Genomic DNA, 6,560 nt, shown 5'->3' with positions numbered 1-6,560 from the left:
TCATACACCAGTTGAAGGTGACATGTTTGTCTCTATTATAAACCAGGGTCTGAGTTTCTGCTTTACACATACGCACACGGCACACACTCACATGTTTTAACTAACTGTATATATTCAACATGTGACAGAAATGTCATTACCTCCGTTCAAATATACAAATAAACTCATAACCTCCCAGCAAGTTAAAATTACCTTCAGTGAAAGGTGTGCACTGGCGCTTCGTAAAAAATGGCGTCACTCTGAACTATATACGATACGCGCATGCGTGAAATATAAAAAATTCTAAACACGACGTCGCCCTCGACGTCGCGCTCGACGTCGCGCGCGACGTCTCTTTTGTATTTTTGTCGTAGATCATTCTTGTGTATTTCTGCACGACGTCGTGGACGACGTCGTTGTCGACGTAGTGTTTTATGCGACGTCGTTATTTTTTACGCACCACGCGATGGCAATTATAGGACACCATACATTTTTTCTGGCCTGTGGCAGAGATACTATGCTGGCTTGCCGCACGGAACTCTGGGTAGGAGAGTGGGAAAATCCGCTTCAAGTATTATAGTTCCGCCTCCTATTCTCGCGGTAAACATATCTTCTGCCGATATCACCGATCAACTAGCAGTTGTTTACCTTGCCGACCGGTAACTTAATTGGCAGTGACCAAAGTCTGCGAGTGATCAAAATCTTGCAATGTCACGAGTATTGGTAAGTTTATACAGCTTGGACATGTAATTACTTTTTCCCGTTCTTTCCGGCAGGATTGCTCTTCCATTACACCCCATAACGTGACTATCGTTATACCGCGAGAATGGGAGAAGCCTCATTTCGTCAATGCGCATGGCATTGTCTATCACCGAGCTCACAAGTTATCATACACCTGATTGATCTAGCTGCTGATAGTTTTAGGCCTATATTTTCATCTGAATACGTCCCGTATTCGTATATTTGGAAGGCTGAAAGTGCTTGACACCCTGAATGTGTAAACATCGCCATGGTTACTGTTTTCATTGATGCAGGCAGGTTTGTTGCAAGCATCAATTGAACTTCCCTGAGCCCGGGGCGATGGGGTAGCCTAATGGTTAATGCAATTGCCCATCATGTCAAAGGCACAGGTTCGATGCCGCCATTGTGTACCAATGTGCGAGGCCCATTTCTGGCGCCACCCCGTACCCCCTCCCTCCTTGTGATATTGCTGGAATATTGCTAAAGGTTATGTAAAACTAAACTCACTCACTCCACTCACACAGAGTCCAAGGAGTGACAGTGGCCCAGCAGCATCCGAGACCAGTGTATTCCAGACTGAGTTCATCCGGAACCTCATCCGTGAAGCGCTGGAGGAGTTCCGAGAGGACATCCACCGAGACCTGCAGTTCGTCCACCTCGATATGCTCCGCCAGTTTCGACCCGTGAAGATCCGGGGTAGAACAGGTCTTCAGCAACCCATGTGCTTGCTATAAAAGCGACTATCTTGTCGTAAGAGGCGACTAACGGGATCGGGTGGTCAGTTTCGCTGACTTGGTTGACACATGTCCTCGGTTCCCAATTGCGCAGATCGATGCTCATGCTGTTGATCACTGGATTGTCTGGTCCAGACTCGATTATTTACAGACCGCCGCCATATAGCTGGAATATTGCTGAGTGCGGCGTGAAACTAAACTCACTCAATCACTCCGCCAGTTTCAGTTTCAGCAGGTGAGTTATCTCCCTTTAAATGGCACTCAGCATTGTACGGACTTATGTCTTCTCCTTCCGCAATGGTGAAAGTATTTTGGAATATGTCGTGAATTTTCCAAGAACATTTTTTTTAGAAATGAAAATCTTTTCATTATCTTCTTTTATGAGCTATGTATAGGTGAAAACTTTGTCTGATGGTCGAAATAATACCGATGCAGTGTAAACCTTTAACTCACTCGCTCACTCTTTCAGTAGTTGAGATAATTGGCTCTGAGGAGACTGAAACAGTTATCTTCATGCAATGCCTTCTGAAAAACAGGGCATTTCTAATTTCATGGCTCATGAATTTTCATCTTTTGTTAAACTCTGAGATCGCTTTGTATTTCAATCGTCATACTTCAGGGTTTGTACACATTGTTTCTCCGTCACCCTTGAATGCATACTGCCAAAATGCAATGTAACAGTGGCAGATATGTTAATGCAAAAGTCTGTTTACAGTTCATGCTTGTCGTAAGAGGCAACTAACAGGATCAGAGGGTCAGACTCGCTGACTTGGTTGACACATGTCATTGTATCCCATTTGTATATATATCTATATATGCTTATAAAGTTGATCACTGGAATTAGCCCAGCGGATAAGTGATCAAATTGTGCACTTTGTGTTACAAGCATGAAACTTGGCATGATTGTAGCTTATACCATTCTCTAACTGAATAAAGATCGAGACTATGCACTTTTCTCATTCAGTCAACCTAGATACAATTACACCTGATTGAGTAACATTCCATAGGGTGATGAGATAGCTACTTTGACATTGATGTTGTGTTGATTTTGATAAGTTTTCATAGGTGATCTATAACCAGTCAAGCTCATACATTATAAATGTAAGTAAATCTAATGATATATTCCTTAAAATAAACTTTCGTCTGTTCTCACAATATTCTAGTTAGATAATTTATGAGGATTGGAAATTGAGTTAAAGGAACATTTTTGGAAAATTCAATTTTTCCCCACTTTTTCCCCAAATATAAAAAAATTACAACAATCTGTGAGGCTTCTGGTATTGAATTTGCAAAGAAATGATAAAATATTTTAGATCATGGGATGATCTCATACTTATTTTACTGATGTACTCTATATGGCGGCCATTTTGCAAAATGGTGTGCGAAACTTGCCATTTTCAAGAATGACTTACTGATAGTAAGCCATCTTTCTTGATAGACATGACTCTACTGATAGTAAGGTTTTATCTGTCTTGTTTTAGACATGACTCTACTGATAGTAAGGTTTTATCTGTCTTGTTTTAGACATGACTCTACTGATAGTAAGGTTTTATCTGTCTTGTTATAGACATGACTCTACTGATAGTAAGGTTTTATCTGTCTTGTTTTAGACATGACTCTACTGATAGTAAGGTTTTATCTGTCTTGTTTCATGACTCTAGACTGTCTTGTTTTAGACATGACTCTACTGATAGTAAGGTTTTATCTGTCTTGTTTTAGACATGACTCTACTGATAGTAAGGTTTTATCTGTCTTGTTTCAGACATGACTCTACTGATAGTAAGGTTTTATCTGTCTTGTTTTAGACATGACTCTAGTAAGGTTTTATCTGTCTTGTTTTAGACATGACTCTACTGATAGTAAGGTTTTATCTGTCTTGTTTTAGACATGACTCTACTGATAGTAAGGTTTTATCTGTCTTGTGTTAGACATGACTCTACTGATAGTAAGGTTTTTTTAGACATCTGATAGTAAGGTTTTATCTGTCTTGTTTTAGACATTACTCTACTGATAGTAAGGTTTTATCTGTCTTGTTTTAGACTGAGGTACTTGGCATGTTGGAGCATCATTCAGTGAATCGGGATCTTGTAGCCGAAGTAGAAAGACTGAGAGAAGAGAACAGAACATTAAAGAAAAGCCTTTGAGAAGATATGTGTCATATTTTGAGTGACAGACAAGTTAAAATCAAGATCAACGGAAGTCTTTATTCAAATGTGAAGTCTGTGGGCCTCTATTCATGTATTGAAGAAAGATGTAGAGGACTTAGAGGTGGAATATTCTGTTGTGAGCTCATTGAGAATATCAGAATACCAGCTGAATTGTTTGACCGTGCCTCCAGGCAAACAAGACTGGATCTTTGCTGGGCGAAAGCAGACATTACCCCAGAACCCCTTCCCATGCAAAACAGACCATGATAATTGACTGGAGAAGTTCCTTCAGGATGTGCTAGTCTCTAACTCAAGACAAGAACAAGGTGCCATTAGTTGACTTCTTCATGTGACAGATACAGAAAATATTAATATATGGCTGAAGTAGCTCTGACTACAGACTCTGCCAACATCTTGCTTCCAAGACGACATATCGAATAAGGATATCCTGCCACTTTGGTTGTCCCAAGAGATTCCGTGAATGACGATTGATGCAGTGCCTGGGATCTTGAATACTGGCATGTTACAAGATCCTGTGATGTGCCACTATGTGAGGGGATCACAGTTCAGAGGGTTGTACAAGGGAGTTCCGTGCCCTAGACTTCCAGACGATGCTCTGTTCATGTGATAGACTTGTCTTCCACCTTCTGCCTTCAATGTTAAGTTTAATCAAAATGTGCCTGTTCAGAAATATGTAATGTTGTATTAGTTTGCTGTCTTTATTACACTTCCACAGACTGTTCTTCATGTTATGATGATATACATAGGAGACATGGACACAGAATCAATGAGGATTTTCATTGTCGAATGCTGAATTTGATATGATTTGACTTGAAGTTAGTAACAGGCAAGTCCGTGGTGGATTATGTTTAAGAGGTATTCAGGGGTGACTCACAGAGTAGATCAATTATAATTACGGAAGCAGAGTGCTGCAGTGATTACCTCTATGACAAACTAAGACGGTCTGCAAGAATCTCAACAAACGAATCATCAGCGATGAGATCAGATCAGACTTTCTGTGCTAACTTTTGATCGGGATGTTACGACAGGGAAGCTGTCTGATCAAAGATTTGCAAAGTGCGAGTAGTCAGTGTGATGTTTCACTGAATGAGCGAAATATTTTTATCAAGTTTCCTCGAGTTAAAGAAATCTTTATCAAAAGTTGAGTTGATCTGGAGATTCTATGAAAACAACATAAAGTTATGTCAGTATATAAAGTGCTTCTCTGACTGCCTATATGGATGATGTCATGTGTTATATTGTACATATTGGAACCTAATGCTTTTGGCATCCTCAAAATCTCCAGGGGTCTCATTTCGTTAATCAAGCACAAACTCCTGGATCCATTCCCTTGGTTCTTGCGATTACCTGCCCTTGATGTTCAGTAACATGTTACAAACCAATCAAGCGATGACATAAGGAAGAAGCGAGTAAGGAGGTAACTCATACTAGAAACCAAAGCCACGCCAGATTTTAATGGAGGTATCATTTCCATCAAAAGATTTCCGACTCTTTGATTTTGCGTGTAACTCAGTTTTCAATTTGGAATTTCTCACAAACTCAATCATAATCAGTTAGACTGGCCAGCAATGAGGTTGGTTTGTAAAACGCATTCCGATTGTATGTTAAACTCACTAGGGTAGCGAATCAAACTGGCAAGTGAAATCAAGGATCACGTAAAGTTTTTAGAACCACAGGAATTGATCTAAGGGCAGGTAAATTTGTGATTGTGAGAACCACGGGAATGAATCCAGTGGTTAGTGTTGTTTTACTACAATGCAAGTCGTGGAGGTAGAGAGGATGGCATTGTGCAAGCCACAACACTACATACATATTGAACTATTTATTGTAGACCCAGCTTATCAAGCTGTTAGTTTCATTGATGTAAAGTTCTTGGTGATGGACACCATGATAAATACTTGCCATTAACCTGATTGTCTCCCCTTTAATGGGCATTGTTATTATGTATCGGCAGGTCAAAGGTCAAGACTTATTAATTGTAGGCATTAAGAGGTTGAAGTAAACATGACGAGAATTTTTACTGATAACTTCTGTTTGATACATACACTGCCGTGTCTGAAATCTTTAAAATGTCATTGCGCCATGAGAACCCTCAGGCTGAACGTGTCAGGATTTCATTTGTAACAAATAAATTGATTTACTCTCAGTCAAAAGTACCCAGGAATGACACAAAACCTATCCGCCACATGGTATCTCAATTGAGTAGAGTGGTGGTGGGGTAGCCTAACGTTCTGATTGCTAGTATTGTGTTAACATGAGATCTGTTTGAGGATGAGCATGCATATATAGCAACTCTTCATTGTGGACCTGGGGCGGTGGGGTAGCTTAGTGGTTAAAGCGTCCGTTCATCACACTGAAGACCCAGGTTCGATTCCCCACATGGGTACAATGTGTGAAGCCAATTTCTGGTGTGCTCCGCCGTGATATTGCTGGAATATTGCTACAAGCAGCGTTAAACCATATTCACTCAATCATTTGCAGAGATCGATGATCATGCTGTTGATCACTGGATTGTCTGATGCAGACTGCTACCATATATAGCTCGAATATTGCTCGAAGAGTGCAGCGTTAAACAACAAACAAATCTACCACATATCTTTGGATAGGTGTTTATTTCAAACACCGATACAGTGTTTCAGGGCTGATTCTTGTCGAGGGTGGTGGGGTAGGCTAGTAGTAGCGTTCGCTCGTCACGCCGAAGACCCAGGTTCGATTCCCCACATGGGTACAATGTGTGAAGCCCATTTCTGGTGTCCCTTGCCGTGATATTGCTGAAATTTTGCTTAAAGCAACAAAATTCACTCACTCATGCCACGACAGATTAAGTATTAGTAATAGGAACGAAACAGGTGGCAGGTGGTTTGTTGAACTGATATTTCTGATGTTGTGACGGTATGAAAATGCACTTGTCTTGATTCTCATTATTTCAATTTTGTTT

The sequence above is a fragment of the Haliotis rubra genome, unplaced genomic scaffold (genome assembly GCF_003918875.1).
Source record: "Haliotis rubra isolate DU_JTF1 unplaced genomic scaffold, ASM391887v1 Scf2305, whole genome shotgun sequence".
Lineage (NCBI taxonomy): Eukaryota > Metazoa > Mollusca > Gastropoda > Lepetellida > Haliotidae > Haliotis > Haliotis rubra.
The sequence above is the reverse complement of the archived record's forward strand: the minus strand, read 5'-3'. Positions refer to the sequence as shown.